Below are 11427 nucleotides of genomic sequence, written 5' to 3' on the forward strand. Positions count from 1 at the left end.
TCATATGGTTCTCTTAAATAGATTTGTGGCTAAATTAAATGTGAAATCTAATTAACCTTCTTTCTGTTTCTAGACATGTCTACCATTTTTTATTGTTACACTGAAATCCTATAAAATATTAGTTTTTAGTGTTGCAAATTCCCCTGAAGTTGGCAATTTTTATTTTCAGGTTTAGGAAGAGAAAGATTTGAAGGCATGTTTTATTTCAAGAATTTCATGCCTAACTGATTAGTTGAAAGCATTTTAGAAGTTTAAAAATGGGGATGGTTTCAACATGTTATAGTTTTCTATTAGAAAAAGTTGAATACAGATTTTCCACAAATATTTTTATGACTATCTTTAAGGGAAGGAGAGATCTTGAATTCAAATAAATAGAAATGCGGCTCAGAAGGCTGAGGCAAGAGAATCCTGATTTCAAGGTCAGCTTCAGCAACTTAGTGAGGTCCTAAAAAACTCAGAAAGACCCTATCAAAAAAGTGCTGGGGATATGGCTGAAAGGTTAAGCGTCCCTGGGTTCAATCCCCCAATCCGTTACCATAACAAACAAGTACATATGAATATTTTCTTTAATTCTTGTTCTTCTTTTCCTGAATTCTATGGAGAAAAAAGGGGCACCCTGCAAGATTTAGTACAAAACATTTATTTCTCATAAAGGAGAGAAATTACCATACATAATTATTTTAAAGTGGATTTAACATCTTTTAGAATAATTGTTCAATGCATTTATTTTTGTTAACAAAAGTATTCTTTGATGGTCATATATGAAATTTATTTTTAAAACCCCTGACTCAACTACAACCTGGCATTTATTATCAGCTAACCATATGAAGAATTTGATAGAAGCTGCATGTGGTTTTTGGATACTGGAAAAGTGCTATTTTTCTCAATCATCAAATACTTTGGTTTTTCATAAACAAAGAATATATTCCAAGAGAATGGGTAAATGATAGTATTTTAGTTACACACTACTGGAGTATATTTGAAATAGTTGTTTCACAAATTAAACCAATCATTAATGCAATATTTCTCAAACTCTTGGCACCTGCAGACCACTGAAGAGAAATTTGGAACACACATGTACCATAATACTTAAGTCAATTAAGAAAAATTGATTAACTGCAATAAACACAAGACATTATGAAATTGTTAATAATCTCAGGTGATTTAGGAATGATACTATACTTATACTAATCTATCCTTCTCTAATTTAATGATAAATGCCCATAATTGTAGAGCAGTTTACATATCCAGTTTCTTGTCTTACAAAATTGTAACTCATATGTCATGTCTCTTACTAGAAGTGGATACACATATTCCAATGACTCTTAAAGAGTCGTGTATACTGGAATCAAATGTGAAGTGAGGAATTGTGGTATTATTTCTCCTTTACAGAAATTTTAGTACTTCATCAGAGAGGACACTGTCAAAGACTTGTCTTAAAGTTTTGGCCTGCTGACCTGGATCAACAGTGGGTATCTAACAAATAAGAAACAAAGGTGGGGGTTGGGGAAGGAGAAAGAAAAAGAAACAATTCCTGTTCTCTTTGATCAAACTTACTCTGTATTATAATTTCTATGGAAACTAATTCATTTATGTATTTATACAATGTGCACATGTTAGTATGTCCACTTTTCTGGTGGTTTCTGTAGAGTCAGTTTCAGACTGCCTGGCCAGTTAGACTTTACTACTTATTTTTGTTAAGGTGTGATCATATTTAGTCCCATTCTTAAAAATACCATGATTTGCTATTGGATGGCTAATTTAGATCTCTAACTCCAGCCTCATCCTTGAGTTCCTGGCTAACATGCCTGCCTGCACAGTCACCAATGCACTTTATGTGTCTGCTAGACACCACAAACTTAACACTTCAAGACAGCACTTTCAAACCTCTCCCAGACTTGTCTTTGTTCCCACCTCAAGCAATTGTATAATAATTCACTTGATTGCTCTAGAACAATATTTGTAATCATCCTTCTTGCTTCTCTTTCTCTTATATCACACACCTAATGCATTAAGATATCTCTGTATTTAACTATCACAATATCTGTTTAATTTATTTTTACCTTCATTTTTCCACCCTAGGTCATATCTGTTTCTCTGAGTCATTGCATTATTCCTAATTTGTCTTGCTGCTTTTGTTTTTGTGTTCCTAAAATCTTTTTATTTGTAAATAGTCTAAGAGTTTGCCTTAAAATATAAATCCGTAACTCAGTGTTGCCTATTCACAATTATCCAGTGTGTCACACTGCCCTTCATTTAAAATCTGGAATTCTTCCCTAGCTTAAGAAACCTTCCCTCATTTTTTTAGCATCCTATTTGCATCCCCTGCTCTTTCCAAACTCTCACCATGATGCTTTTTACCTTGTTTTTACTGACAGGCATTTCATTTTTCAGGCCAAGAATGTCTCCCAATCAGGACCATAATCTACCTATTCTTATTGCCTGAGACATTCTTCTTCCAAATGTAGATATCGTTGTCTTCTCCCTTTATTGCCATCCTTCTCAAATTTTGCTTCACCAGAGAAGCCACCAAGAAATAAAAGAGCACTGCACTTTTCCCTATATATATTTTTTTTTGTCTTTTGTCTCTAATATATATACACCAGGGATTGTACCCAAGGGCACTTAACCATTGAATCACTGAGCCACAACCCAAGCCGTGTGTGTGTGTGTGTGTGTGTGTGTGTGTGTGTGTGTAGAGAAAGAGAGAGAGAGAGAGAGAGAGAGAGAGAGAGACTGACTCACTGAATTGCTTATGGCCTTGCTAAATTACTGAAGCTGGCTTTGAACTGTGATCCTTCTGCCTCAGCCTCCAGAGCCACTGGGATTAAAGGCATATGCCACCAAGCCCAGCCTCTGAAACATATCTTCTACCTTACATTTCATTTTGTAAAAATGAATGTATTTTATACTATAAGGTTTTCCCTTTTAGACCGTAAAATCTATTCAACTGAGGAATTTTTCTGTTTGCTTACCATATGTTCTTGGTTCGAGTGTGGCACCCATCTGGCATGTAATATATACTAACTGGGTAGAAAAACAAATAGTTTAAGCAGGAAATTTGCTTCGGAACTATAGTTATTTAAATGGAGAATGCTGTTTGTGGTAGCAGGATATCTAAAGAAAAGAATAGGACATTAATTCAGTGATTCAAACAAGAGAATTCCAAAACTTGAACTGTAAAGAAGTAAATGGAGCTTAAGAAAAATAAATAAACAGCAAAAGACAATAACAAAAAGATGTGAGATCTATTTAAAAGATAAATTATGAAGCACGGTGATAAAGTAGATATTGAAATACGGAAGAAGAGACACAGGGAGATGCCTATATACTTCATTATCCAAATATAGATAGTAGTCCTTTTTGCTCTGATAAGTAATTAAGAAAATGTCTATGTTAATGTGTGTGTGTGTGTGTATAGGTCAAAGATTTGTTTGACATGTAGTATATTTGAGTGAACTTTGAATATCCAATTAAAAAAATTCAAGAGAATATGAGATACATAGTTCAAGATCAAAAAATTACTTCTGGGTTGGAGACATTCTTTAGTAATTTATATACAAGTAGTAGCTCAGGCTGTAAACTCAGACACAAAAACTTTGGGAGATTATGGAGGGCAAGAGAATTTGATGAGTTAAAATATATAATATTATATATATATATATTAGGGTAGAGACTGGTGAGCTTGCCAACAATAAAGGCAGAACACAGCAGAAGTTAAAAGAGACGAGGATAAAGGCTTATCATTGAAGCCAAATTTTAATATAGCAATTTTCAGAAAGATGTAGTAAATTTTCAACCAGCTTCAGCCCCAGGCCACTACAGATGCCAGATAGAGAGCAATACAGAAATGTGGAAAACAACCTCCAGTCCTTGCTCTCTGTAAGAAACAAAAAGCCCAAGAAGAACCAGAAAGAAGAGAAGGTCAATCTAGCACAAGCAGTGAATGCCCATCCCTTTTCACAGTTCCAACTACTTCAGCAGGGATAATGTTTTATTGTTCATTCAGAATTTTTGTTGTTGTAGTTGCTAATTGGTTCATATGTGTATAAATATATACATATATATATATATATATGAAAAATATATGAACATGTGCATGTACATATATGCACATATTTTCTTCTTGTTTGCTTTTTTATCATTATTTCCCTCTTTTTTGTGAATTGTTAGAAATCTAGTGTGACCCTTCAAGTTCATTGGGAAGATGTTCTTCAGCTGAGAACCCCAGCCTAACCTTGCTCCATACACAATCTAACCCTGCTAAAAACTTAGCATAAAGAAAGGAAGAGAAAATCCCATCATCAATGACCAGATCCCAAATAAAGTACCTAATGATGCAACTTATGGCCTTGGAAGAACAAGCCTTTCCCAAAACCTGTAGAAGGAAAGAAATAATGAATATCAGAGTTGAAACTAATAAATTAGAAAATTCAAAAAAAAATCAAAAAGATTAATGAAACAAAATTTATTCTTTGAGAACAAAAACAAGAATGACTTTGAAAGTCATTCCAAGGAATTAGAAAATCCAGAAAAAATGGGTAGATTTCTAGACACTTATGAACTACCAATATTGAACCAAGAGGACAAAAAAAACACAAACAATGGACAAATATCAAGCAATGAGGCTAAAGCAGTAATAACATTTCCTCAAAAAATAAACAAATAAATAAATAAATAAATACATAAATAAATAAATCCAGGACCAGATGGATTCACAGATGAATTCTACCATACCTTTACAGAAGAGCTAATTCCAAGCTCCTAAAATTATTCCATAAAATAGAAATGATAGAAACTGTCTCAAATTCAATCTATGAAACCAGTTTCATCCTGATACCCAAACTAGATAAGGACATTTCCAGGAAAGAAAACTACAGACCAATATCCTCAAAGAGCATAGATGCAAAAAATTTTAATAAAATATTAACAAATCAAAATCAGCAGTATATTAAGGAGACTGTACATCAGAATCATGTTGGTTTCTTTCCAGGGATGCAAAGATAGTTCAACTTATAAAAATCAATATTTTTAATGCACTATATACATAGGATGCAGGAAAAATATTACATGGTAATCTCAATAGATTTTAAAAAAGCATTTGAAAAAAATCGTTTACATTTATTTTAATAATATATATCATTTTAAAAATATATTAAAAATAAATTCTAATAAAATAAAACAAAATACTTAATATTCTTAAACCTAATGAAAGAAATAAAAACTTCCACAAGCAAAATTATAGAATACTAAAAAAGTAAATCAAAACATCATAATGGCATTGGGGTTGTAGCTCAGTGGTAGGGCACTTGCCCAGCATGGGTGAGACACTGCATTTGGTCCTCAGTACCATATAAAAATTAACACACAAAATAAAGGTATTCTGTCCATCTACAAATATATATATATATATATATATATATATATATATATATATATATACATACATCATAAGACGGAAAGTCTCTGATGTACATGAACAGACAAAATCAATCAAAGTTTATAGCAGCACAATTCACAATAGCTAAACTGTGGAACCAACTTAGATGCCCTTCAGTAGATGAATGCATAAAAAAGTGGCATATATACACAATGGAATATTACTCAGCAATAAAAGAGAATAAAATCATGGCATTTGCAGGTAAATGGATGGCATTGGAGAAGATAATGCTAAGTGAAGTTAGCCAATCCCACAAGAACAAATACGAATGTTTTCTCTGATATAAGGAGGCTGATTCATAGTGGGGTAGGGAGGTGGAGCATGAGAGGAATAGAAGTACTCTAGATAGGGCAGAGGGGTGGGAGGGAAGTGGAGGGGGCAGGAGTTAGAAATGATGGTGGCATATGATGGACATCATTATCTAAAGTACATGTATGAAGACACAAATTGGTGTGAATATAGTTTGTAGACAACAAGAGAGATAAAAAAATAGTTCTCTATATATGTAATACGAATTTTAATGCATTCCACTATCATATATTAAAAAAATCAATAAAAAATTTTAAAAAAGGAAATGCAAGCCTACAACTTACATGGAACAACAAAAGATCCAATATAGCCAAAGCAATTGGAAAAAAAATCCAAAAAACTGGAGTTATCACAATATCCAAATTCAAATTGTACTACAGAACTACAGTAATGGAAAAAGCTTAGTACTGGCACAAAAATAGACATGTAGACCAAGGAAACAGAATGGAGGACACAGAGACAAACCCCACAGCTACCTTTATCTGATTCTTAACAAAGGTGCCAAAAATTTATTTTGAGGAAAGGATGGCCTCCTTAACAAGTACTGGGAAAACCTGGTATCTAGATTGAAAGATTAAAACTATATATCCATCTCTCACCCTACACAAAAGTCAATTCAAAATGCATCAAAGACCTAGGAATAAGATTGGAAATTTTTTAGCTACAGTGGAAGAATTTCAGCATACAGGTATTGTTACCAACTTCCTCAGTAGGACTCCTATTGCTCAGGGAAATAAAACCAAGAATTAATAAATAGGAAGCCACCAAACTAGATACTTCTGCATTGGAAAACAAACAAACAAACAACAACTAAACAGCCCAAACAGAGAACATACAAAATGGGAGAAAAAAAAAGTTCAGGATACTCTTTTGATAGAGGTTTAATATGCAGAATACGAAAAGAACTTAAAAAAAAAAAAAAAAAAAAACCTCACTACAAACAAAACAAGTAACCTGTTCAACTAATGGGCAAATGAACTTAACCAACACTTCTCAAAGAAGTACAAATGGCCAAAAATCACAAAACTACATTGAAATTTTATTTCACTCCAGTTAGAATGGCAATCATCAAAAATACAAATAGCAATAAATGCTAATGAGGACACAGGAAAAGGGGAACTAATATACACTACTGGTAGAACTATAAATTAGTACAGTTACTATGAAAATCAGTATGATGTTTCCTCAAAATACAGGAATGGAACCACCATATGATCCACCTATACCATTCCTTGGTGTTTACCCCCAGAGAATTATAGTCATCATATCATAGCAACACATATATATCCATGTTTATAATTCCACAATTACAGTTTATGGAACCAGCCTAGTGTCTATCAACAGAGAAATGGATTTTTTTTAAACAAAGCCTGTGGCATACATGCATAATGTCATTTTCAGTCATGAGGAAGAACAAAATTACATAATTTGCAGGAAAATGGATGATACTGGAGAGCATCATGTTAAATGAAATAAACCAGAATAAGTCAAGGCTCACACATTTCCCTCATAAGTGGAAGCTAGAGAACAAAACAGGTAAAAAGACACCTCATGGACATATAAGGTAGTCCAGTAAGGTAATGAAAAGTGATGAGGGAGAAGGAGAAGAAGAGAGAATAAGGAAAGATAGTAAGGATTCAAACTGATCAAATTGTGTGCATGTGCAATATGCCACAATGAAACCTACTATTCAGTATAATTGTTATGCACAAAAAATGTAGTGAATAGAAGTGGTGAATAATGAGACCTTTATTTTCAAAATGGTAGGTGATTTGATCCCTTCAAAGGAGATAAATGTGTAAATTAAAAATTACTTTGAAGTTTTAAAATCTGATAAGGTAGGAACAAGCTATTAAGTGAAAAGTGTTCCAAATGGGTAGAGAAATATCACTTGAGCATGTAAAAATATGAACAGATAAAAAAAATATGAGTATTTTCAAATGTTTGAAAAGTAAAGAAGAGAAGTTAAATAAAATAATAACTGAAAAATCCCAGTAGGAATGCACGAAGAAGTTATTTTATCAAGAAATATATGAAAAAGCTGCTCAAAAGCTCTATTCATAAAGGAAATACAAATTAAATTCATACTGAGATAGCACTACAGCTGTTATTGCTATTACTAAATAGATAAAACTTAGTAAGTATTGGTAAGGATATGGAAAGAAGGAAAATGTGGAGAAATTGTTTCTGTACGAATACTGTGCATGAAGCCAAATTTATGTAGGACAGAAACAAGTATCAGATGAAGAAATGAGGAGAGTGAACATAGCATATCTTTGGAGAATTCTAAAAATAAATTGGCAAAGAAATAATTGATACTGTAATAACTATCAGACAACATGAGGCGGTGGAAGTTTAGTGATTTTTTTTTTGTCATTCTGCTCAGATGTTCTATTCCTGCCATTTAATACATTCTCAGTTTATAATATCATTAAAATATTCCACAGATGTAAATTCACAAAACTACATCAAAAACTACACTCTTACCAAAGTTCTTCCAATCAGATTTCTACTGGTAATTTCAATACCATACATCCCAAGATAAATAACAATGGTCATCTTCAAAAACTGCCTATCTTATATATTTCCTACCTTAATTAAGAGAACTCCTATTCACTGCATCACTGACACTGGAAACCAGGAGCCGTAACTGCAGCTCTCCTCCTCATGGGCTCAGCACTTTCTCCACATTGGTTCATTTAATCCTCCAAACAATCTGATGAGTCAGGTGTTAATGTTAGTTAATCTAAAACCCAACTATGGAGGTGTTGAAAATTTTTCCAAGCTTATACACCTATTTACAAATAGAGTGTGCTTGCCTTCTGTTAATGTTGCTTGCTCCTCTCCAAAAATGTCTACAAGCAAATCTAGATCCTAACATACCACTACTTCCATGCCACTTTCCTTCTTTCTTTTTTTTTTTTTGAAATTTAAATAAAGCTGGTTTTATTTCATAATAAAGTATCTACAGATAGTCAGAGGATGATACTGGATCTGCAGTCCAACATGATGAGCACTGGTATCTGTTTGGTTCCCATGATCTTTCCTTTCTCGCGTTTGAAAGGACCACTCCAGTTTCTTCCATAACTTCACTATTTATTTCAAAAATAGGGGAAAAGATGGCTTAGCCACTTTTATCACTTCTATTGGGAAGCAAATCTTTCCCAGAAACCCTGAAAATGTGTCCCAAGGGTACCTGTAGCTGCAACAGAGGCTGTGAAGGTGAGCAGTTAAGCTTTCCCAACTTCTTTATTGATGGCAGGTAAAGGAAAATGGGGTGTTGGGAATGGCTAGCAAGTTGTGCCACCAACATTATATAAGTAATTTCTTTCTTTTTACTCATTTATTTATTCCCATCTGTGTTTAGTCATCTTTATATTTAAGATCTGTCCGTGCGGGTAATTTTTATGTCAAGAAATTTCTGTTGATAACTTAAAGATTAAAAATTGAAACTCAGTTCTTTAAATCATGACATTTTTTATCAACTACACTTATTTTTCTTGCTTTATTTTTACCCTAATCTTCAAGAATAGAACTAAAATAAAATTAATCTTTCTTTTCTTAAAACTGATTAATTATTTTTGTGGTACTGGGGATTGAACACAGGCAAGTGCTCCAACACAGAGCTACACTCCTAACCCTTTTTTTAGTTTTTAGCCTGGAACTTGTGATCCTCCTACCTCAGCTTCCTGAGTCACTGGGAATATAGGTGTGTGCTACTGTATTTAAAACTACTTCATCTCTCAAGAAAGAGTAGAAAAAAACCAAAAAGTTAACAGTGACAAAATACTTTCAACCACTTTTCTCTTTAGTTACTGTCCTTCTAACACCAAAAAACATCTGGAAAACATCCCCACATCCTTTGGCATTTAAGAACTGATACATATGACCAAAATCCATGTGGTTTCCTCTGGCTCCATTAACACTGAACACTTTTTCTTCAAAAATGGAAAATCTCCTTTGTCTTTCCATTTCATCATCTGTACCATCAAAAGGAATGCCTTCTTGAAGGCAAATTAAGATTCTCTTCCAGTTTAATTTTCTGAGTCTGGACCAGAATTCTTCCCAGGCACTTTGTGGACCTTCCACATAAACAACACCAGGTTTTCCAGGCATGCTAAACCCAGACAGGGAAAGCTCCTTGGCCCACTCTAGACTATTCTTTCTTTTGCATCTGTTATAGATGTTATGGCTATAGATCCAAAGTCTTGTAAGAATGGGATCAACTAGCTGGACTATACTTTCTGTGGTGGGAGAAGATGGGGCATCTCTGCTGATAGCCTGTTCTCTAACTCATTCTGTGGCATTCAATATACAGACATCTCCGCTACAATTCTCCTGCAGGAATGTGGTCAGATCTGTGTTCAGCTGGGTCTGCAGGGTTCTACTTAATAATACTGATCTGGCAGTAATTTCAGGCAGAACTTCAGGGTACTTAAAGGGAAGAATGCAGGCCACAGAAAATATCTCCATTGATTTCTCAGATATGTCTAGGTTCATGTTGATGGTATAGTAAACTTTTGAAGATCGCCCCTCCATAGTCTTCTTTCCAATACGATCTTTCAGTTCTGCTAAAGCCAGTTGGTCATTCACTATGAGCTCATTATCCCCAGGAAAAATACTGGCCAGCAGGTCTAATTAAGAGAGCTGGGCCTCTGCTTGCTCTATCACAATCATTTTGTAAGTTTCTTCTTAAAAAGATTTTCTTTTGTGAAATCAACCATCATTATTTAAATCAGTGGTGTCCTCACATCATTCTTGTCCATCTTTGGTAAAAGTTTATCAAGCAGCTATTATATGTAAAGCTTTGACCTTCATGTCTTCCTGGTGCTACTTACTCTGAGGATCAGGATACACATCTAGAGCCCTGGTTCCATCACTGCTGTAAGCCTGGGTTTCCTGGCTTCAGGGTTACCTCAAATCCCTTCAGGAGACAAACTCCCAGGGCAGGGCAACTCCAAGCTTCAGCCGGTCCTGTGGAGCGGCTTGGGGGAAATGGGAGAGCGCTCTCCCTACCCACATAGAGGTTAGCGGAGTCCCAAAGTCAGAATTGTCCTGACCTTTTGGTCCAGAATGTAGCCGCATGTTTTCTCCTCTGCACTTGGAACAGCAGGGTAGTTCTTTGACCCCCCAGTTGCTTCTCTGTCGTAGTTTTTCAGACTTGTATTTCTCCACCCCAACCTCATTGTCATTTCCCAGTTGCTGTCTCCCTGCCACTTTCACATCGCAAAGAATATTGTTCTAAATGCAAATCAAATCTTATCACTCTTTTCTCACAGCTTTCCATTATTAATTTATAATTATCTAGTCATTCTTACTGAAACATGTAGTGAAACAAACACTGTATTAGACCAGCCTGCCTATTAAATACCAGACCATATCTCCAACAATGAATGCTTTAATGATTAACTAAGCTTTTTAGCTATATATTTTAAAAATTAGAGTAGTGATTGCTCTTCTCTATAGAATGTAACAAATATAAGATTAAATCATCTTGCACAGAATCAGCAAATAAAAAAACAAGGTCAAGATACAATGAACACACTGATTACACTTGCTCCTGCTAGGAGCCACACCAAAAATATTGATACAGGTACCGCGGAGGAAAGGTGACAGAATGGGTATTCTTTCCCCGTACGGGGAACGCCCTAAAATTAGAGGTGAGTATTCGCTCACAT

At 34.5% G+C, this 11427-nt stretch overlaps 1 pseudogene; it reads right to left on the minus strand.

The window, feature by feature from the left end:
• Positions 1-9541: 9541 nt before the first annotated feature.
• LOC113184557 (RWD domain-containing protein 2B pseudogene) lies at positions 9542-10426 on the minus strand (annotated as a pseudogene).
• Positions 10427-11427: the final 1001 nt, after the last annotated feature.

Source organism: Urocitellus parryii, chromosome 1, assembly GCF_045843805.1.
Source record: "Urocitellus parryii isolate mUroPar1 chromosome 1, mUroPar1.hap1, whole genome shotgun sequence".
NCBI lineage: Eukaryota > Metazoa > Chordata > Mammalia > Rodentia > Sciuridae > Urocitellus > Urocitellus parryii.